At 41.3% G+C, this 23,858-nt stretch overlaps 1 long non-coding RNA gene across 2 annotated transcripts in view; it reads left to right on the forward strand.

Moving 5' to 3' along the window:
- Positions 1–23,858, forward strand: part of LOC118169678 — a 114,048-nt gene that overhangs the window by 64,669 nt on the left and 25,521 nt on the right. The window lies entirely within an intron of this gene.

Here is a 23,858-nt window from a genome sequence, read left to right on the forward strand (position 1 = left end):
ATTGCCTTATTTCTTTAACTGATCCTTTGGAAAGATTCACAAACTCATTCCTCCAGTCTTCTGCAGGTTGTCTCTGTACCACAACTAAACTATGCTTCCCATACCACAGGACTTGCTTGTTCATGTTAAAAGTCTTTATTAGCATCACTGAAACCTAATGGATATATGCCCACCAGCTAAAGCCAAGCATAGCTTTAAAACAGAGGAAGAAGGAAGAATATATTAATCTCTTCCCAGCATTTCTCAGTTTTCATCACGGTGAAGTACCCCACATGATTACTAGCTTCTTTATGTCATTGAAGAAATTATCTTTGCCTCTATGCCCCTAGCTTTTACATTCAGACCAGGTCTACTTTCCATTTTTTATTTTTTATTCTTTTTAAATAGGAGTGCTTTCCTCTTCTCATACAGCTGAAACTCCCATAACTCTCATCCCATACTTTCTATGCATCTCTCAAATTGCCCCTCCTTCCTTATTACATCTTCTTTCCAGTTTCTGCGATGGAATGAACATAGCACTCTCTTGGCTTCCAAGGGACTTAGAGACATTGGGATTAAAACAGCCACAAGAAATCACTCCAAAATTACTCATGTTACTTACTCCTTTTCCCCTAAATATAGACGAACTCGTACAGCAGGCAGGAAAGGGTAAACAGTCTGTGAGACCAAGGCAGCTGGTCTCATCAGACAACCGCACCCAGCTGTTTTATATATGGGGCAGGAAGAGGAAATTAGAAGCTAGAGTAGGAGGATAATTCCCTGTTCAGAAGCTTAATGCGAAAAGACTGTTCTATTAAAGGCTATATTTGTTTTTACTACATAAAGATTTGAACAAATAGGAAGTATTGCCACTGAAAGGGGAAAGCATTTTTGTTTTTTTGTGGCATGTGTCTTCTTTTCTCTGTGACACTTTTGTTTTGAATATGTTGTACCAGAATACCATAAACTGAAAACCATTCTGTTGGATTTATCTATTTTTTTTTAAAAAAATCCTTTCTTACCAGTATTCCTTTGAAAAGTCAATTACCATGAAATATGAATTGTGTAAATGGCTATCTCCTATAATTCCTTCACAAGTTTTAGTCTTGACTCTATGCCAGTTCAAATAATTCTTCCAACCTAAACTTCACCCACAGGACCACATAGCTTGCTTTGTCTCCAAAATACTGGTATTGAATATCTATGGCCTATCACACAACTAGTAAAGACACCCAAAAGGTCACTGGAGCAACCAGTGGTTTCTCTCTTTCAGTTTGTGAAGCATTTGAGGCCTTGGAATGTGTCCAGAGAAGTGCTATGAAGCTGGTGAAGGGCCTGAAACACAAGTCCTGTGAGAAGTGGCTCAGGGGAACTGGGGTTGTTTAGTCTGGAGAAGAGGAGGCTCAGGGGAGACCTTACTGCTCTCTACAACTACCTGAAAGGAAGGTGTGGGGAGCTGGGGGTCACAGAATCATAGAATATCCCTAGTTGGAAGGGACCCACAAAGATCATCAAGTCCAAATCCTGGCTCCACACAGGTCTACCCAAAAATTCAGACCATATGACTGAAAGCACAGTCCAAACACTTAAACTGTGACAGGCTTGGTGCTGTGACTATGTTCCTGAGGAGCCTGTTCCAGTGTGAGACAACCTTCTCAGTAAAGAACCTTTTCCTAACCTGAACCTTCTCTGTCACAGCTTAACTCCATTCCCTCAGGTCCTATCGCTAGTCACCAGAGAGAATAGATGGGCGCCCGCCCCTCCGCTCCCCCTCATGAGGAAGCTGTAGGCTGCGATGAGGTCTCCCCTCAGCTTCCTCTTTTCCAGGCTGAAAAGGCCAAGTGACCTCAGCCACTCCTCGTATGTCTTTCCCTCCAGGCCCTTCATCATCTTTGTAGCCCCTCTCTGGACACTCTCCAATAGTTTCATATCCTTTTTGTACTGTGGTGCCCAGAACTGCACACAGCACTCGAGGTCAGCTGCTTCTTGCAGGTAACTAGTGATAGGACAAGAGGGAATGGTCTCAAGTTGTGTCAAGGGAGGTTTAGGTTGGAAATTAGGATACATTTCTTCTCAGAAAGAGTGGTCAGTTGTTTAGCTCAATTGATATCAGAATAAGTAATTAAAAAAAAAACCTGTTCTCCACCCTGCTCATACTCTGTGAATGATATATCCATTTCTCTGTTACAGCATTAACTTCTTTCTTCTAATAGAAAGTAATACTGAGTAAATTTACTACTTCATAGCAAGAAGCCCTGCCCAGGAGGGAGGAGAGGAATACTGAGGCTCTTGCCTTTCTGAAGCTTTGGATTAGGCATGTTTTTTTCATTAGGCATGGTTTGTATTACAAGCAATATGCAGCTTAGAATTGCCAATCTCGTAATAATTTTCAGCAGAACTGCTGTAAGATGAAGCAAACTCATTTCTAAACCTCATTACATTCTATAACTTCATTCTTATTTTTTCTTTCATTAATAAAAAGACAGTCTATGCTATGAATCAATAACGACTAATGGAATCATACTTTACACACTTGAAATCAGAACTAAGTCAGAAATGAATATGGAAATTAGTACAATGTATTTAGAAATTTACCATTACCACACCAGAAAATTACAGCAACATAATAATAATAAAAAAAACACATAATGATGGCAGATCTATTTCATGGACTCATGGTTTCCATTGTTATCATAAAAATGTGTTTGAAAAGTTTATTTTCTTCCATTTAGTTAGTAAACTCTTGGAAAATGTGTCTATTTTATAATTAGAAAGATTTAATGGTGAGACCATTTGGCCTATATGGGAGATGGACATGAATAATTTTACCTGGTTCTCATGATCATTGCCTATTCAACAGGTGTAAATCGCTGTTTTTTTTGTTTGTTTGTTTGTTTGTTTGTTTTTTTCCTTTGAATTTTGTCATCCCTAAAGCTCAGAACTGTGAGAAAAGATTTTATTGCTCTTGATACATCTCAGTTTTTGATAGCAGATGTTATTAGAACATCTTTCATTCCACAAAATTCATGGAATGGAGTTTTCTTCAGCTGTACATACCATCTGTAGTGATGACCCTTCTTTCCTGTCTGGGACTAACTAGTACAAACAGAAAATTAAGTGTCTCTGTGTGATCTAGTTGTCTAGAGGTCACTTGTTGCAAACACCTCAGAGAAGCTCCACACCAGTCTAATTCTGATGAAGTTCCATCTTCTCCAGAAAGACTTGGGCACATGGTAGATTCTCAGATTTATCCTCTAGCTGTCTCAAAGGAAAAGCCTTGTGCTTGGAATGCAAGTATTTTCTTGTCAGTGCTATATATTGTTATTTACAGCTATTTTTGACCGATCATTTCTTCCTTTTGCCTGTACCACTCAATGCCAATGAAACTCAGTATTTCCAAGTGTTCAGTGTCCATGGAGCATAAACAGAGTATGTGAGCTGCAAATGAGGTTTTCTTCACATATATAGCTAGCCCTGCTCACTGTTAATTGAATGCCCTGCTTTTTTAGAAGTCCTTACATATGCATGGTAGGATTTTGTATGAAATACTCTTCAGATTATTTACCTTGGATGAATACATATTGAATACAGGAGGAGGGAACACAATGTTTACAATTACTTTAGCCACAGCTCCTGATTATGGTATTAAAATAGATTTTTGCCTTTGTTTGTATGTACTTAGATATGAAGACTTAAAACCTGGACCAATCTCTTTAAATATGTCTTTAAGGACCACCTAGTGGACAAACTTTATACAGCAGTTTTATGTAATACTGAATTACAGATGCCTCTCTTTTGGAAAAAAAAAAAAAGAAAAACAAACCTATGTATCAATCTACGTAGGAATGTAGAAGAGAGAGGAAGAAATGCACTGTTACAGCCTTGTTATAAACTGTTAGATAATCTTTATTTTCTCTTGACAAATGTCAGTGGAGTAAGAAAATTTATTTGCCCAAATGGGTATATTAAAAAAAAATTAATATGTTGACTTTGTGATGTTGATTTTTCTTACATGCAGTAAGACTAGGACTGATGGGTGTTTAAAGAAAAATCTTGAAAACTGCTTCTACTAGATATACATGTAAAATCAGTAAAATATCTGCTTAGTTCTAACAGAGCCTACATTCCATGCCACCACGTGCTGTATCTTCAGTCTACCAACCAGAGTGAATTGCAAAACAGAAGCAAGCAGCATCTATATTAAAAACTAATGATGTAAAAAAATGTCTTCAGTAATAATAATCTAAAATGCTAGTAACCTCAGACATGCTGCCTTCCTCCATTATGGAAATTTAAAAATGTATTTTCTCAGTTCACATATTTAGCAATATGTTTTCACCCTATTACATAAAGCATAGCTGGTCATGTACAATGTGGAGCTATTCCCTACGTTATAAAGAATAAAGATGTATTTGTTTGTCTTTATAAAAAGATTTCCTCAATTTATCTTCATTCAGATTTGTTAAATATTCATTTATTCATTGAGGAATCTTGCATTTTTTCCTTATTCTGCACTCAGACAAAGTGTTAATAAGGGACTTTAACTATATACCATATTTTTCTGTCATTTGGTTGTTTCTAAATACATCAGGAAGCGCTTGAATACAGCTTGATGGAGGTATTTTTTCCTCTTATACTTTCTGTTACTGGCACAAACCAGCATATCTTGTAAAATCTCAAAAGAGTTTGATGTTTTGTGCTACTTATTCTGCTGTCTTGCAGATTCTGCAAATAAGGCCATTACTATGGGGCAAGAATTCATGTGATTTTTTTACACAGCATTTGCTATGACACTTAGATGGTTCTGTATCTCATTATTCCTTCTAAAAGGATCCCTTCCTATCATCGGTACCCTTCTATACCACTTACATGGACCAGGGCCAACTAATTCAGGAAACGTTTTTGTGCTCAGGAGTAATATGGTGTCATGGAAATTCACATGCACCAAGTTGTTTCCGTGGAACATTCTATTGTTGAAGAAGCAGAGGACAGAAAAGTGCCATAATGTTTGAAGCTCAAGTCTCGTGTAAGCGGAAAATACATGCTTCAGCAACTACCTCTTTGTAGAAGCTGAACTGATCCAGTTTGGGCTGACAGACAATTTAGAATTCAGACATGTTTGCTAATGAAAGCAAAAGCTTTCCAAAAATTAATGTGAACGGGTAGGGTCAGAATTGAGCCACAAACACACATCTCATCTGATTTCAGACATGGATTGCTCATTCTAAAATCCTAGTATTCTACTCGTACTCTACTGTCTTAGATAGGGCCACAATCCCCTACAGAGGTCTGTCTGGCTTGTCTGGAATGCTGCCTTCATGCTAGGGTTACGCCACACAGCCAGGAGTACTGCTGTTCTGCCACAGTTACTGATTAATCAGAACCCCTCGTAATGGGAAGCAGCAAGGACCCCTGACTCGCTTGAAGTCTACTTGACTTCCAGCTGAATGGGTTTCTGTATGAATGAACTGCAATTGCTTCAGGAATATGGGTGCTGTCAAGACCTTCACTTTCTTTAAATAATAAATATGAAATTTTTGTGAGAAGATTGATAAGTTAAGCGTAAGGTGGCTTAAAAATTCCCTGGTGTCCAGAGTCTGACTTATTATGAAACCTCATAATAAGTCTGCTGTTACCTTAGTTGCGCACAGGCTTGACTACATTGAGTAAGTCATCCTAGGGGCCGTGAAGCTGCTTGGACTGCACAGCACCTCCATCTAGAACATATGCTCCTCAGTACACACACCTTGTACCGGAGTTTAGAATGTATCTACAAAGTTTATTCCACATTCTGTACATCAAAAGAATCCTTTCACTGCAAAAATGAGACTTCTACGACTAGTTTCTGCTACATTAAAGGGCCTGCCTATTCAAATTCAGTTCAGCAGTCTGAAAGCAGAATTATCTGATAGTAGCAAATATAAAAAGTTTGCAAGTTTAACAGACATTCTCTTGCATGAAGACTTCTGTCACCAGCAGCATCTTAATGGCCGGGTCAGCAGATGTACAAGATAGCCATTCCTGCCACAGTTTTCTTCGATTGAGGAAGGACAAACCTTGGGTGAATAGTCACACTGCTGCTGGAAATGTTTTATATAATAATAAATACATTATTTAATATACACTATTATATATGTATAATTATATAAGATATATAATTATATATCACATAATACAAAATTATATAATGATATGTAATTATAATTTCTAGCTGAAACCTCCCCTAGCGCAACTTGAGACAATTCCCTCTAGTCCTACATCCTCCACTTTTTTGCCCCATCCTGGCTGATACTGCCTATAATGCCGGTGGAAATGGTCCCCTTGAAACACATGCTTTATAAAATCTACTGGTTTTGACACTCGCTTATGCACAGGTAAATTTTACCCATGTCCTGCCCTCTGCAGAGCCTGGATGCTGTGAGGAGAGAGCCCAGAGACAGTGCTGTGGGCCGCAGTGGGATTTTAACACGTTTTCATGGCAATTTGGGCAACCCAGAAGCACAAGTTCAGGTGCTGCAAGATGGCTGCCCCTGCCTCCCAGAGAGAGGGAAGTGATGAGCCATGATGGCAGCAAATTTAAGCTGCAGTAGAATTTTAACATAGTTTCACGGAAACTTGGGCAACCCAGAAGTGGAAGCACACCTGGGCTCCTGTGGATACATGGCTGTGCCCATTTCTCCTCCTTGCACAGTATGGCCAGTCGGTGTTTTCACCAGTGCCCCCGTGTCTGCTCCCATCCCATGGAGCTTGTCTAGATATCTAGATATGCATGTCATTGCATGCTTCTCAGCGATTTGTTGCCTGAGCAGACCACTACTGAGAATGTGAGCCTGTGAACGTGTATAAGAAACAAAACCCAACTGGCTCCCAGTCTGTCCCTGCTGCTATTGTTAGACATCTTCTCAAAGATTGCCCATGTTTCTTCATCAGCGCTGCTGATATTGTTTGTAGATTTGACACTTCACATGCAAAATTTTAAAGCTGAAATTACATAGCAGTTTGCTGTGACAAGAATTGTTCTAAAGGTCCCTTCTCTCCCAAAGGGATTCTCAGCTCTCTTTAAACGTCTCAGTTTATTAAGAAGATGTAAGACATATCTTCCTGTAAACTCCTATGAAAGTCTGCATTTTGAAAAGTTTGTGAACGATGTAGGAAAGGAGATGGGCAGAAGAGGAAAGCAACCTTTAAGATACTGTATTAATACACTGCCACTAGTTCCTTCCACAACTCAGTAAGGCATCACAGGCTGGGCAAAGACCTTCCAGAATAAAATGGGTGGCTGGACTCTGCTCCCCTCCACCTGGTTTGTGGAAGGAGTAAGGCCATCGATGCAAGGAGAGCTCCTATTCCTGCCCTCTAATGATGGCAGCATCCTGAGAGAAAATCCCACACAGGAAAAGTGACAGCCTGACTTTAAAGGGCTGCTTGAGCTAAACAATGTGTTTTTGCTATACCAGGATTAATCAGGATGATAGCTGTTCACTATATTCCATGGAATACAGAATTATGCCATGCCAAAAATTATCATTTTTTTAAGGCATTTTAAAGCTGATCATTCTTAACAGCGTACTTCACTTGCAAAACTCAGTTTTGGAATGGGACAAATTCCTAAAGTTTTCATTTTTGGCCAGTTCTGCCATTCTGAACAATTCAGAATGAGACATTATCTGACTCTCTGACAGAACCTCAATTAGGCTCATCAGCTTTCCCATAGGAGTTAAAAAGCTTGATTCTGCACTGGTTTACATTGAGCCTACTTTTTTACATCAAAATGTCTACATCAAAGTTTATGTCAGAGAAGACTTGGGTCCTTTTCTCGCCTAAGGTGTTGAGTATCTTTCACCTTTCCACACAGCTGTCATGATGAATTGTTTCTATTACAAGCTTCTCATCTCCTCATTTCCATTTTCATTTTTCTTCATTTTTTTTTAAGTGTTCACAACACGCTTGCACATGTGAGCAGCTGCAAATGGCAGTGCCATAGGAATTTGTCTAGATGTGGTCTGTTGCTAACCCACAGCCCTGGACAGAAATGTCCCTTTTACAATAATCCTGATAGATCCATGAAGAGGGATTGCCAAACATGACACCTGGCATTGCGATGAACCTGCCGTGCCTTGCTGCGGGTGCCGCCCTCGCCTCTCTTCGCAGAGTCACAGGTCAACGTCACCCTGACACACAGGAGCACCCTGGGGACAGGACAAGGCAACACCATTAGATGTGTGCTCCAGAGGCACCTTCCACACCCACCTCCACGGGCCAAATTTGGCAATCACTGTGAGGAAGGTTTCAGCTACGTGAGGAAAAATGACTCTGAAAGGGACCCTCCTGTGAAAGGACCAGGAAGGCACGTACATTTCCCCAGCTCTGACTCTTGGTTTCCAAGAGGAAAAAAAAAAAAACAAAAAACACTGCTGGGCACTTTTGCCTTACACCATCTCCTCATGATTTTGATTTTCAGGCAGCTGGGAATGCTCTGCCATTTCTACGGCAGTGAAATCAGTCTTCATCTGTGATTTCTGGGACAAGCCCTTGCTCAGCATTCTTATCACTTTTCTGTCCTTGATTTGATTTTCTCTGTGCCCCCAAATTCAATTTCCCAGCAAATTATATCAGCTGCTCGTGAAGCCGCCCCCTGAGCACATGCAGTACACCGCATTCCTTTGTGGTATAAATTGCTCATCAAATTCGCGCGGCCCGCAGCCGCCCCTGCCGCTTCGCGCTTCCTCCCCTCACGAAAAGCGGCGGGAAAGGCTTTCTGTCAGCCGCCCGCCCCGGCCGGGAGGGCGTTGCCACGCCGGGCTCTCCCCCGCCGAGCGAGCCGCTAAGGGGCCAGGCACATCCTGACGCACGGCTCTGCTGGCAGCCCCCCGAGGGCTAAACTTCAGCTTATGGCGGCGGCAGCCCGCGCCCCCCCTCACCCCACGGCGAAAGAAGGGACGAGCCAAAATGGCGACGGCAACCGCGGCGCCGCTCCTTTTGTGCTGCTGCCGCGCGCCCCGCCTCCGCGCCGCGGCACTATCAAGGGCGACACCCAGCGGCGGCGCGGCGCAACGACCGCCCAGGCAGCGGGCCTGGGGCGCAGACAGGCCTGGGCTCTGCGGCTCCAACTGAATTTTCGTTTTTAGATGAAGACAAAAAACTTCTGGTCAAAAACTTCTGGTCGGTCCGAGCTGGCGCCACGAGGCGCCAGGGTATGCCCATGCCACCACCTCCCTAGGCAACACATTGCAATGTCAGACTACTCTTTCTGAGAGGAAATCTCTTATAATTTCCAACATAAACCTCCCTGGCGCAACTTGAGGCCAGTCCCTCTAGTCCTACATCCTCCACTTTTTTGCCCCATCCTGGCTGATACTGCCTATAATGCCAGTGGAAATAGTCCCCTTGAAACACATGCTTTATAAAATCTACTGGTTTTGACACTCGCTTATGCACAGGTAAATTTTGCCCATGTCCTGCCCTCTGCAGAGCCTGGATGCTGTGAGGAGAGAGCCCAGAGACAGCGCTATGGGCCACAGTGGGATTTTAATGCGTTTTCATGGCAATTTGGGCAACCCAGAAGCACAAGTTCAGGTGTTGCAAGATGGCAGCTTCTGCCTTTCCTCACCCCCACGAGGGAAGTGATGAGCCAAGATGGTGGCAGTTTGAGCAGCAGTAGGATTTTAAGATGGTTTCATGAAAATCTGGGGAACCCAGAAGCACAAATGCGCCCAGACTCCTGTGGATACATGGCTGTGCCCATTTCTCCTCCTGGCACAGTATGGCCAGTCGGTGTTTTCACCAGTGCCCCCGTGTCTGCTCCCATCCCAGGGAGCATAATGGTGATGATTGATTCTCGTCTGAACATGAGCCAGCAGTGTGCCCAGGTGGCCAAGAAGGCCAGCGGAATCCTGGCTTGTACGAGGAGTAATGTGGCCAGCAGGACCAGCGAGGTGATCCTTCCCCTGTACTCTGCAGTGGGCAGGCCACACCTCGAGTACTGTGTTCAGCTTTGGACCCCTCACTAGAAGAAGGACATTGAGGAATAGGTCCAGAGAAGTGCTATGAAGCTGGTGAAGGGCCTAGAACACAAGTCCTATGAGGAGCTGAGAGAGCTGGTTTTTTTTAGTCTGGAGGAGAGAAGGCTTGGGGCGACCTTATTGCTCTCTACAGCTACCAGAAAGGAACTTGTAGGGATCTTGAGGTCGGCCTCTTCTCACAGATAGCTAGTGACAGGGCAAGAGGGAATGGCCTTAAGTTGTGCCAGGGGAGGTTCAGGTCGGAAATTAGGAGACATTTCTTCTCAGAAAGAGCAGTCAGGCATTGGGATGGGTTGCCTAGGGAGGTGGTGGAGTCACCACCCCTGGAGGTGTTCAAGGAAAGGTTGGACATGGTGCTTAGGGACATGGTTTAGTGCCTGACATTAGTAGTAGGGTGATGGTTGGAGCAGATGATCTTGGAGGTCTTCTTCATCCTTTATGATTCTATGATTCTATTTTTATAGACTTTTACTCACCTGTTTCCAGATTAGATCCCTGCTCAGGCTCAAGGGAGCAGAAAAGGGCCTGCACTGAAGGGGAGGTTGGGGAGTGCGGCTTAGGGCATGTGCTAAATCACCATAGCACCTTTGGGGATTTCTCCTCGGTGCAGTGGAAAGGCACGGTCAAGGAAGGAGAAAATCAAGTCGTGTTGCATTGTCGCTGCATTGTGCAAGATTCAAAGCTATGAAAAGTTGCATATGTCTAAGCTTCTGCTCCAGCACAGGGAATTTTGCTTTTTATGTCCTGGTAAAGGAATATGCTTTGCATTCTCTCATACTAAGAATACACAGCCATGAAATTTGAAGATTTACAGCTGCAGCTGTAATAGTTGAATAGTGGTTCACTTGGATTAATTTTTTTTTTCAAAAGTGAATACCAAAAATTGTCTGCCCCCAGGAGTAGTTCATATTTAAGCACTTAGTCTGACTCTTGGTCATCATCTGTCAGAGTCAGATGGCCAACTCTTATCAAAGAGGAGCAACAAATTGGTTCCTGAGTCATTGAGTGCTTTAGAAGCTCTCATCTTGCAAAGGCCTGTAATTTGGTTCTTTAAATTGCAGTAGCTGATGAGCCAAAAGAATGCAAGAATCAAACGATTCTTTTCTGCACAGTTCTTTACATTCAGTTGGCAATTTCAGTATTTTGTGGTGGAGGCTATGAAAGTCTACTGCCTTTGATATTTAGGTTATTTTCCTGTATCTGTTTAATTTTTTTTTTTTTTTCTGACAAAAATGTGCTTACAGTTGTGTAGTTCTTAGAATAAAAATCATCCTATTGCTTGATCTTCCAGTTAAGTGATTGTAACATTTAAAAAGTTCCTCTGAAATCACACTTGGAAAAATATCAAGACCTGCTGCATTTATGTAAAACACTGTGAATGCATAAAAAGTTTTGTATTCCAAATAGAAATTTAAGCATAAATGCAATACCTGAAAGAGACTCTGGATGCCTATGTGTGCAATTTACTCTAGGGAACCTGCTTTGGCAGGGGGGTTAGACCCGATGATCTCTCAAGGTCCCTTCCAACCTCTACAATTCTGTGATTCTGTGAAGGAGTGTACACTGCAAGTTTGCATTGAATATGTGACTGATTCTATTTCTGCAATGTAAGAGAAAATCATGATGTCCTTCATGCATGCCAAAGAGCAATGTTGTAATATAAGTCAACAGAATGGATCAAGCTGGGGATTGCAAACAGTGTATGCTGGTGGCCTGCAGTGGGTATGGAGCAGAGGTTGCAGAAAAACAACCATAACAAAACAAAACAAAAACAAACAAACAAACAAACAAAAAGCAAAACAAAACAAAACAAAAAAACTAATGGTTTACTTATGTAGCAATTACTCTTAAAAACACACATCTTTAACAGCCAGGAAGCTCAAAATCCCTATGAAGTTTAGTACCAGCTCTGACCCTTATTCTGGGAGGAGATGGATTTGAGAACACCGAGTTTAACTGAGGAGTTTGCTTTGCTATCTCACCCTCCATTTCTACATGTCTCCAGTATCTAATAATGTAGCTAGTCTGAATTTTAGTTTTCGATAGGAAAAAAAAAAAAAAATATATGTCCTCAGGTGACAGCTCCATGCATCACTGATGCTATCCTGGAACTCAGTTGTTCTAAATGTGGATTAGGTTCTGGCTCTGGATTCTTTTCAATACGATCTTTATTAATCTGGCACCATTTCCTACCCAAGTATTAGGGTGGGAACTGTTCCGTTGGCAAGATTATGTCTAAGTCTATACTCAACTGCAAACTACTTAAACTAAATAATGTTGCTGTCAGTTATAGTTATGTCAGCTGCATCACAACTAATTCAATGCTTTTGACACATACACTCATCTGTAATGTCTTATATTTGGTCTAGCTCAGAGAAGAAAGAAAAATAGGATATATAGCTTTGTTTTTCCAACCTATGTAAACCAATGCCTACCTTACTTTTGAGGATCCTTTGTTTTCTGAGCTTTTGCTTGATTTAGTTTGACTTTGGCATGTGTATAGCGTCTTCGGTTTTCCTGTGTCACTTTTAATTTTCAGGCAACATAGGTTATATTCAGTCCTTCTCCAGGGTTTATCCATGCCTAACTAACCTTGCCGTATTCTTCTCAGTATTTTTATTCAACACAGGATAAATCACCTTTCTAGTACCTTTAAACAAAATCCCATATACATTTCTCCTATATACTGGCAACAGATGCTGGGAATATCTAGCACCAGCCACCTTGTGCTAAAAGGCATACATACTTTTCTACAGGCTTTCATCCTAGGGTAAATGGAGAAAGATAAATATGTACCACTGATCCTTTCCCTACTGGAGATATATATAATAGCTAACAAACTGGAAAAGGTGCAATTTGTCACTATGCTATGGAAAACGTCTTGAGATTTTTCTTAAGCTGTTTTTCTCTTTTGCTTCCCCAGTGAAGACATTCTCTTGAGAAAGCTGTAGAACTGACATACTTTTACTCAGTAATGGACTTTTATCTTCTTCCTTTGGCTTCTCTGTTACTGTGAATAACTTAGATTCTTTTACTGCATTGGTTTGTGCATCACTGTCCAACTTGAAGTGGCACATACTGCTTTTCTGTCAGGTAAACACTTCTATTGCCATCGGCTGTAACACTGTCTACGATTCTGCTGAAAAGTTCACCTGAATTTTTAGCTTTTTTGTCTTGTGCATGCCCTGCTGATGGCTATGTGCACATTTCCCCTAGGCTAGCACTTTGCTTGCTGCTTGCTATAATACCTACAGCTCCACATGCTGCTTCTGTCAGAGCAATCACTCCTGTAAAATTGCCTTCAAACTTGGCGTGTTTTTATTTCATGACAAATTATTATTACACATCAAAAAGATTAATTCTTGTACTGTCTCACTGAGATTTTCTGTTCCCATTCACAATCTGTAAGTCTTATCAGTAGTGGCCCACCCCAAATGCCTCTGCAGCAAATCTTCACAAACTTGTTCAACAAGCAGTTTGTCGCTCTGCTCACAAGGATGCACAGTCCACAGGGAGCAAGTTTGCCCTCCCAGCCTGTCCTCACACATTATATGGAGAGCACCCAGCTGCCTTACAACCAGCATGCTGAGTTGAAAAACTAAAGAGAACCCATGACATTGCACAAATAAATGAGCTTCCAGGGGTTCCGGATGGGAATGCGAGGTGGTGGTTAATGCAGGAGGTGATAGAGGCCCTTAGTACACAGGGTGAATCCATCACTGATTTTTATAATGTTTTCTTCTTATGTTGCCAGTGTGAAGAACTGTAGCCCATATATTGGTCACTCCGAAAGGTGTGCATGCTTCACAGTCTATCTGTGCAGTTCCCAATTGGCCATCTTCACCTAGAGTTAAAGGTTAAGAATATCAAAAACTTCAGAGCCAGAAATAAAAGCAGCTTGTCTTCCTTGTATTTGCAGATAGAAGAGAAGGAACTCCGCTCTATTTCAGTGAATTTTACTTTTGATGTCTATGCTAATAGTTAAAGTATGATGGTGCCTAGTTCATAATCTAGGTGACTGGCATCAGCTTTGCAAAATATTTTACTATTATGGGGCTTGAGGCTGTAGAGCTACTGTAACTTGATAATAATAGAAAACAATGATACACGTGAATGTTTGGATTATAGCAATTATTTCAGAACAGTAGGGCAGAAATGGTCCTCTTCTCAGTCCTGCCAGCTTATTGAAATTGGTTGTCTTTTCTTGCTTTTCTTGTTACACAATAACTGCTATTTACATCTAATTTATTATAAGCACATGTTGAGTAATAGACCATAAAGCTTTTGGAGCTTCTATTTTCAGTTACATTGTACTGCCGCTGAATAAGAAATGTGTTTGCTGAAATTTGTTTTCAATGGTATGTTGATTAAAAGCTGCTTGAGTTTAAAATTTCCAACCATCTAAAATGAAAACCCTTCACATGCTTCGTATCCCCGGCCAGCCAGAGAGTTTATTTTCCTACGGTGTATAAATAATGGATTTTGCTGTTTATATGAATCCATCATCAAACTAGGTTGAATTCTCAATTGGCAGCGTGAATTGTCTTGCAGTGAAGCTAACTAGCTGGAACTAATTTTGAAATGGGTATAGTGCATAATTATGGTAACCTAGTGTACGGAGACTGTTTCACCTGAATCAGTCATATCTGACGTAAAAGAATATGAATAAAAACAACACTGAAAAAATAGCTGCCTAGTTATAAGCTAAATCCATTTTTGTTTAATGATTTAAATCCCTTTACTTGGCAGAAAGCAAGCATCAAAACTGAATGTATTTCACCCTAGCTTTTCCCATGAAAGCTTTAATCATAACCATTGCCAAGAATTTACAAATAATCTTGTGTCTGGAGAGGTGGGGAAGACATCCACAGAAAAAGTATAGGCATCCAAACAAATTTAATGTTTTTAAAACTTACATGTCTGAGAATCTTTTAGGTTAGTACTGGGGTGGTTCAGAAACCCCCTGGTTAAACCATTTGCCACATTAGCTTGGTGGCAGTGGGGTTTCCAGAAATGAGGTGTATTCCGAGCTGAGCAGCACACAGGCAGGTGACCAGCAAGGTCAGAAGATGTTTCAGAAAAAATGAAAGCTGTGGTGTTGATGCCCATGGTAGGAACATTTTTGGTAGCAGGGAAGTTGCCAGGAGAAGGGTTCAGCAAGGGTGAATTGACCAGGTGAAGTGTTAGAAGGAAACTGGTGAAAGGCATGGAAGGAAGTACAAAGGGGGAGATAATCTCAGGGGATTAAATACAGAGAGACTTGACAGTTGTGCTGGAGTTTGAGGATGTCTGAACTAGAGAGGGATTGGGGGAAGGGTTGGAGCCTTTGAACACGAAGAAATTTATGGACCTCTGAAAGCAGAGATAAAGATAAGGCCTTTTCAGAGATGGCGGAAGATGAAAGACTCACAATTAATCTAACTTTGTGAGATATATCTAGCTAAGGGAGCGGCAAGATTAAACTTTTGTTGCTGTTGCATGACACATACTGTGGTGTTGTGTCTCCTTAGATAACACCCTGTGACTGGAAGAAGGAGGATTTCAGTTACTTGCCAGCTCTACGCCTTGCCATGATTGTTATCAGTTCTCTGGCGTTAGCCAGCCTTGAGCTTCCTGACATAACCAGAGTAGTCAGGCTTTGCCATACAGGTAGTTGCTGTACAGAAGGAAGGTGCACTGGCCTATAATATTTATCTTGACTATAGCTCATCAGGAAAGCCAACTGAATCAGTGGAAGCGCTCTGTGGATATCAGACTCTTGATTTGTTATCTTCACACAAGTGTAAGACAGGTGTTGAGAATTTCAGCACAACCATCAAATAATAAAAGTACTGCTATAGCAGCAGCTATTTTTTTATTTCAGTTTGCTGAATGCCACAATAGCGAAACACAAATAAGAATGTAGCATCTTTACAAATACAGTCATTCCTCCTATGCCCAATCCATCTCTATGGAGAAAGTGGACTTTCACTGGGTCCAGACCTCTGCAGTTGTGGGCACTCAGACTGTAGTGTGTGTGTTTCCTGAGGGATTTTTCAATTCTGCATTTAAAAGCCACAAGTAAAAGATCCCCATCCCTCCACGGGGGAAATTATTCTACACATTATCATAATTCTTGTTCAGGAAGCATTTCTTGATCCTCAGTGAGCTTCTCAGTCACATCTCCTGACTCTTAGCTGTTCTCTGTGAGCCCTGCTGAAAAATGCCTTTCCTTCATTGGTGGTCTTCTTCAAATATTTGTAGGCTGTTATCGTGTCCCCCATTAATCATTTCTTAGCCGAGCAATTTATATATTTAACTCTTCTAATCTCTCCTCATAAATCTTCTAGTCTTTGGATCATGTTGGGTGCTCTTCTCTGAACTCTCTAATTTGTCAATATCCAGAAATGCAAATAATATTCGAGATGGAGCTGCACTAGCACCCATAGAGAAAGTGGCTATTTCTTCCTTTCTCAGTTATGTGATACTGTTTGCTCTCTCCAGTATTGTACTGGCCTTTTCACACCATATCATGTTGCCAATTCATGTCATTTAGCATGTGCTATCTCACTTAGATCTCTTTCATCATTATTGCATCCCAGATTTCTCCTTCCTGTTATTCCCTCTCAGATGCCCTCCTAGCCTGCACTTTTTCAAAGCTGAGTCTCATTTAGTTATTTTCTTTCCATGGTTCTATCTGCTCTAGGAAATTCTCTATTATTTTCTTTGTACACTGATCTTTCTGTCTTTCATACTCGTATCTGTGAGCTTCATCAAAGTGCTGTGCACTCCCTTTTCCAGATCATTAATAAAGAAGTCAGACACAGACCGTTCCTAGCAGTCATCCACATGGTAGCCAGGAGACTTCCCACCACCTCACTACATTGCAGCTTATTTCCTGTAATTTCATTACTTCAACAACTTGAAAGCCACATGGAAACGACCAAGCCAATGTGAATTACTTTTTCAGCTAAGATCCTGTGAGATACAACATCATACTTTTATTAAAACTGATACACATTTGCTGTAGCTCCCTGTCCTCGATAAAGACTCTACAGCCAAAACTCCCTGAAGCAGTGACTCTTAGGAACAGAAATTTTATTTATGAGAGTGTCTGGGTGCAATACCCTTCCTGCTGTTGAAGTTGGTAATGTTGACCTTTCCCTCTGCTCTAAATTTTTCAATTCTTTGGCTGATGCATGGTGAACATAGATGAGTTTAGTAACTCCTGTAAGTCCTACAGATGCAGGTTGTCCATTTTTAGGGTGTGTGTCTTTGTTCACATTTCCCTCATCTGTCCTTTATCAGTTGAAGTTTCTTTCACAGGATTCTCGTCCCATCCTCCCTCAGTACTCCAAGCATTTCGTCTTTGTTTTTGCCACTGAGGAAATATCTGTAAAGGAACTTTATTCCTCTCATGTGAAAGGATCTGTTCTCAGTAGTTTTTTTGTTGATTTTTTTTTTTTTCCTTCAAAGAATCAAAGAATACTTACAAAAACCCTTAAAAGAGTCAAGGGCAATATCCATGAGCTCTTTGGCTAACAAAAAAGCTTTTGCAGTATGTTTTTTTCAGTTGGTTTGGGGGATTTGAAGCTTTTGAGAAAGGGTGTCTTTTGTGTTGAGGATTCTTTTTTTAGTTGTGTTTACATTTACTTGCAACTCTTGATTGGCCAAAGAGTCAGAAGAGAAACATTTCTTTTTCATATAGTTCCACAATATATGCAAGGAAAATTAAATCTCTGTGTAAACAAACATTTGCACTGTAACTGGATGCCAGTCCTATTGTCCTGAAACACTGGTGTACTTAAACTGTTTGAAATAAGCATATCTGACCTGAATTTCTTATACTAGACCTTGAAAGTGGATGAGAGTATATCTGGTTTTCCTCCATTTCATCATTTCCATGTATAATTACAGTTAGTGATCTCCTGAATAAGATGAAATTGAGTGATTTTACACTCTTTAAATTACACAACTAAAAAAAAATCATTAGAAACGTAACCTTGGATGGCAGTAACTTCTTCAAATAATTGATGAGAGAAGGAGCAGAACATGATAGGTATCAGAAACGAGTCTTGGCTCTCAACACAAAAAGGAAGCAAGAAATGCAGTGAAAGGCCAAATTATGTCTCGTATAGCCTCTGTGACATTTCTTTCATTTGAAAGATTTTGGCAAGTGATAAGTAATCAGCATAACTCTCTTGTGGAATAGACAGATATTACTATCTCTATTATTAAAGATGAGCAAACAAAAGGATTGAAGTGAGGCAAATCAACTGTGTGGCATGAATCAGACCTGTAGAGAGGTATCGTTAAAATTAATCTCCTCCTTGTTCTGTTTACCCAAGCTCCTTTAACACTGAAATTAAGTATATTTCAAAAATAAAGCATACACAAGCATGAAGAAATAATTTTGCATTGTCAGGAGAAAGGCATGAGATCTGATTTGACAATGCTTTTACATTTCTAATACTTGTCGTTCTGAGGTATTCCTGGATAGACCAGTATTTTGAGATGCTGGCAGGTTCTAGCAACAGCTAAGTTTCTGTTATTACAGACATTTTTTCAGCAATTAATTTGAGTGCAGGTAGGGATCACTCTTTCAGAACAGAAATTCCTGTGGAATGTGCTATAATGGTTGCCTGTAGTTCCTCAGATATGCTGGCTGTGCACTGTGGACCAGTTAATTGACAGAACAATTGCTCTTTCCTGCTGTATCTTGTCCTTTTTTTTTTTTTGCTCTGTGGGATGCAGCTAAAGTTCAATACAGTCTATGCAAAGTCTGCAATTGATTTCAGTGTGCTATGAATCCATGGTGATTACGCTGAATGGACTCAGAGCAAAGCATGTTAGTCCCAAATGAGCCAAATGGTGTTCTGCTACAGTCTTGTGCCTTATGGAGGAATCTTGTGAAAGAAATGGATAAAAATTGCAAAAAGTACCACATTAAGAAGGCCAGTTCTCCGGCTTTCATTTGATTCTATCCTTTTAAGCAAAGGAATGCCTAATTTTATATGGCACGCAGTAAATACTGGTGTTGAAGTAGAAACAGGATCAGAAAAAGTTGTGTGTTCTTGGCTTACTTAGAGATAAGAAGGAAAGTGATGTCAATTAACAGTATTGGGTTTTGAGTGCCTACGTGTAATGAATGGCCAGTTTCAGTCGTTACTAGAAAATAGATGACTTCCTTATAAAACTATATCATAGTTGGCACTCTTTCTCTTATTATAAAGAAACAAAGGACGGATCTGGCATGAAGCCTATGCTATATTTTACCTTTAATGGGGACCTCTTCAGATCTGTTTTAGGCAGACTTGTGGGTTATATTGCAGTAAGCTTCCATCTTTATTGCTTGTTATGAATGTGAGTTTTATGGAAAACAGGACTGTCAAGCTAACAGCTTTGTGCGCGTATTAAAACTTAACCCCCTTTTTTTTTTTTAAGCCTGGGACTAGCTCAGTAGTCTCCACACAGTATGCAAGCTCAAGAAGTGAAAGCACCTGAAAAGTAATGCACGCTTGGGTGACTAATGTCAAATGTGTGTGGTCTGAGCATGGAGCAGCCGACATTTATGTGTTGGCTGATTTGCTGGCTGCCTTCACTCGAAATAGGTGTTGGATGTTCCCTCTTCCCTTGCGCATCTGTCCAGGAGAGGTGGTTGTAAGTGGAGGCATAAACTTTTATTTCCTCCCAGTAGTGGGCTGCTTGAACCTTGTTGCTGGCGGGCGCCAGCAGGAATGTCACTGCCCAACCCTCGCTCTTGGGCAGGCTGGGTGCTCGGTGCGGGAGGTGCAGCCGGACCCCAGCCTGGCTCGCCCGCACAGAGGTGCCCCCAAGCTGCCGTAAGCCAGTGCGCTGTGGTGGGTTTGCCCCGGCACCCCGATGGCTTTTGCACCGTTGAACCTGAGCGAGCTGGCAGTGTTCTTAGAAAAATCCCTCAGTTACTTGGAACATGCTCGTGTTTTCTGATGCTTATTCATCGCGCTGGAAAGGAATGCGGTTATATTCGCATCGGGTTCTCGCTGGTGCTCAGCCGCTGCTGCTGCCTTTCTGTCCCTGATGTTTTTTCCCTTCTTTGGGCTGAGTGCTGGCTCCTGGGCTGCGCAGGCCTGGGCCCCCTGCCTGCGCCGTCACCCCTGGCAACGGCGGGTCCTCGCTGCCAGCACGCCGGGAGGGCGCTCCCCGCCGACGGGCGCACGTCGCCCGCGCCACCCGCGGTGTCCTTGACCCGGCCGGGCTTTGTCGTTAGCAGCAATGCCGCTAATGAAGTTGTCGTGAACTTCTTCGTGGTTTACAGGATGGGAGATTTTTGGAATCGTCCATCATTGGATTTATTTTGTTTCAGTGGATTTTGCTGACATCAAGAGAGACAGAATGAGGCCAGTACTGAATTCTTCTGAAAATCTGTCTTCTCAGGAGTTTGTTTTTCCCTGGTACACCAGTAAATAAATAAATCTGATGCTCCACAGTGATTTAGCTTCTTGAGAAACTCCAGCTCAGTGGTGGTCTTTGGCTTCCAGAGAAGACCTGGGTTTGCTGCTTGCGTAGCTAGGTTGGCAGAGAAGCAAAAAGGTCGGTTCATGGTTCACCCATCTAACGGCCTCACTGGGAGAAGATCAGTCCAGGCTGGACCTGGGCATGCCCTAGATCTGTCAATCCACCTAGTCTAAAAGCGTTAATTTGTATTTTCTCTCGATATGTTTCTGCATCCAAATTGCACTTAGCAATGCTGCTTTCAAATAATACTTCTGATAAAGTGAAGAACTTTGAGGAAAAAAACATGGTGATGCTAGGCAAAGATGGGCAGCTATTTCTGTTCATGTCTGTGTCTTTGTAGAGACAACTCGAATTAATGGAACCCCCTGGGAGCGTTTGAACACAAAAGTTGACCCACTGAGTATTTTGCCATCTGCTTTCTTTTGGAAGAAATATTCCAGAGAAAGTTGGGAAAAAGTCATGAGTGCTTTAAAGCTAGCATTGTGATATTATTTCCTGAAGATTTATTGCCTTTTGATGGCAGTCTTTCAGCAGAAACTCATGAGTAGTTATGTTGTGAAGGAATTAAGAACTTTTGTGGTTTGTCTTTAATTTACAAATCAGCAAGAGTATATCTCTCTGAGGTGGCATACAATCTTGCATAATTTACATTATATGACATGGCAGCTTTCTCCTACGTGCAAATTGCCCTCCAGAAATGTGACAAAATGGCAGTCACTCACATTTAAGTGTTGGCTTATACCACAAAATTTAGATCCAACTCCAAAGTTTTTTTTAGAGTTGTGAGTGGTCCCATTAGAAAAGAAGAGATCCAAAAGCTGAATTAAAATCAAATTTGAGTATCCTCTGTAACTTCAATTTGTTTGGCTATGGGGTTTCAGTTGGCTCATCTTGTCTTTCAGTATAGCTTCAATTTTGATAGCCCTTTCTGTGTTCAGAATTTCTTTGTTTAGAAGCATCCTTTTGCTTGTTTAAATCCTTCCATATGTCAATACTATTTTTTATTTTTGTTACATTTTTAATCTTACTTTGTTTTGCTTCAGGATCTGGATAGTGCATTAAATATGCATTTTTATGTTGGTTCTCTTCAACCTTAATGCCTACAAAGTTCTTAATTAGGAGAATATTTTCCTATTCTATCCTGGGAATAGCAGAATTCTAAAACAATTCTGTAGATCTAGACTTACTGTGAGGTTTTATTTTGGAAGAGGTTATTCTCTTGATGAAAATACAACCATCAAATCAATTTAATATTCGGCCTAACTCCCTGAATCCTGTGTTTATGGCAAAGGATCAAGTCAATAAGGCTTTATGACTTTGTCACACTAGAGTCCTTTCCTCATTCAAGGAATAAATCCCAGGCTACACAGAAACCCATTATGCATTCTTGATATGTAAACCATTCCAGAATAAAATTTAATAACAGTAATGAAACTAAATCAACATGACAAATTTCAAATAATCCACTGGAACATTTTTTTTTTTTTACCATCTAGCTGTTAAGACAAACTGAAATGGCAGAATCATGATGTGCAGAGTCCTACAGAATAATGCTATGGATTTTGCTGCTGCTGCAGCAAGAAACAACCTTTATCAAAAAAACATCTGCTGAGTTCCCTTTGCAATCAGTGGCAGCTGAGACCAGTGCACAGTAAATTACTCTCCCCATTCTATCAGCCCTCTCCTTTATTCCTCTGATGCAGCATACCAATTTGTACTCCTGTGCACTGTTAGTTGTTAGATTATTTGAACTGTGTCTATGCTTGCTCTTACATTTATAAATAAAGCGCTAAAAAACAACAGGGAAAAGTTCATATACTTCTGGTTTCTACCCAGGGCTCTTGCACCTTACATATATTTAAAAGGAGATTAAAACTCAATTTTAATCCAAAAGTAGCCTGCCTCCCAGTGCAGCTTCTATGGTAGAGAACATCATCTAGGTAACGAATATGATCAGCCAAGTTTTTGATTGGTTCAAATCAGTGTGTATTTTGGACCTGGCCTAGTTTTCACTAAGCGCTTTTTTCATCTATTGTTGGAAATTTTCTGAAAGCTGCAGGTCTCCATCGGTGTGTGCTACTGGAGAGCCAGCTAACAAAGGCTGTGTTAACTAACAAATCATGTCCCCAGAGCAGTGCTGGTTGCTGACATGATGGATGGTGCTGCAACATCAGGTAGGGCCCTACTTAGAAGAAAATACACACAGCCTTCAGGGGCTAGAGAGACTTCAGAAGGCCTTGCACATTGGTTGCATGTCAGGACTTCCTGTGGAGAGGAAAAGCCAATCCCAGTTTGCAAGGACCACTGAAAAAAGAGAGAAAAAAAACTCATATCTTTCCAGTGTGCAGTCAGATCGCTGCTAAGAATTGAGCCTGCATACATCCATTCCTCATTTTCTCTCTCCCATGAACCCCAGTCCTACATCTGTTAATCTTCCTTCAGAGAAGCAACAGCAGTTATCGTAGCCCTAAATAATTCAGCAGGGAGAGGTCTGTGAAATGATCTGGGTGAAATAGTTTTTTTTTTTTTTTTTTTAATGTTAATGTCTTCATCCAAGAAGAAGGTTGCCTACCAAACTTAATTGTGTTATGGGTGAGAACTTCGAGGTAACATAGGACCATCAGAGAGGGCTAGCACGTGTGGATGGGTTTGCACTGCCAGTGGATATCACAGAGAGTATGGAGAAACCAGCCCCCGTGAAAAAAATAAACAAACCAACAGTTATGCTGTAGGTAATGATCTAATAGATGAATAAATATGTAAGGTGGTGGTGGTGGAGACCCTGGCCATGTGTCCAGCCCATGCCCATTACTTAGGCGTGGTTACCCTGTCAGCTCTCTGGCAGGTTGGCTGGGGACTACAAAAGGCAAGAGAAGCATGGGGCCCATCTGCCTGGCTGGGTGCTACTAGTGGGTCTGCAGTTGCTCACACGCTCCTCCAAGGGGTGGCAAGCCTGCTTCTTCCTTGAGGGAAACCCTCGAGAATTCCTTTCTGCTCGTGGAACAGACTGTGCCCCCTGTGCCTTCACCCTTCCTGTTTGTGCGCTACTTCCCTCAGTTTCATAGGTAAAAACAACTGAGTTCCTGGTAGTATTTTTAATATATATGGTCTGCAACTGTAAAGGGCTATTCCCTATTTATATCATTCAGTGTTTTTTAATTACTTGATGTTCTTTTGCCTCAGTGGAGCCCTCAGCCTGTTGTGCTTGCGGAGCTATTTATATTCTGCTTTGCCTTGGGACTACTTTCAGAACCATTGGTATTCAACCTTTCCTAAGAAAAGTCTTTAAGCTCTGGAAGCAGGCAATAAAAAATAGAATGCACACAACACAACAAATAATACTAGTTGCACCAAGTCCTATTAATTATTTTTAAATGTCCT

This window comes from Oxyura jamaicensis, chromosome 7 (genome assembly GCF_011077185.1).
Source record: "Oxyura jamaicensis isolate SHBP4307 breed ruddy duck chromosome 7, BPBGC_Ojam_1.0, whole genome shotgun sequence".
Lineage (NCBI taxonomy): Eukaryota > Metazoa > Chordata > Aves > Anseriformes > Anatidae > Oxyura > Oxyura jamaicensis.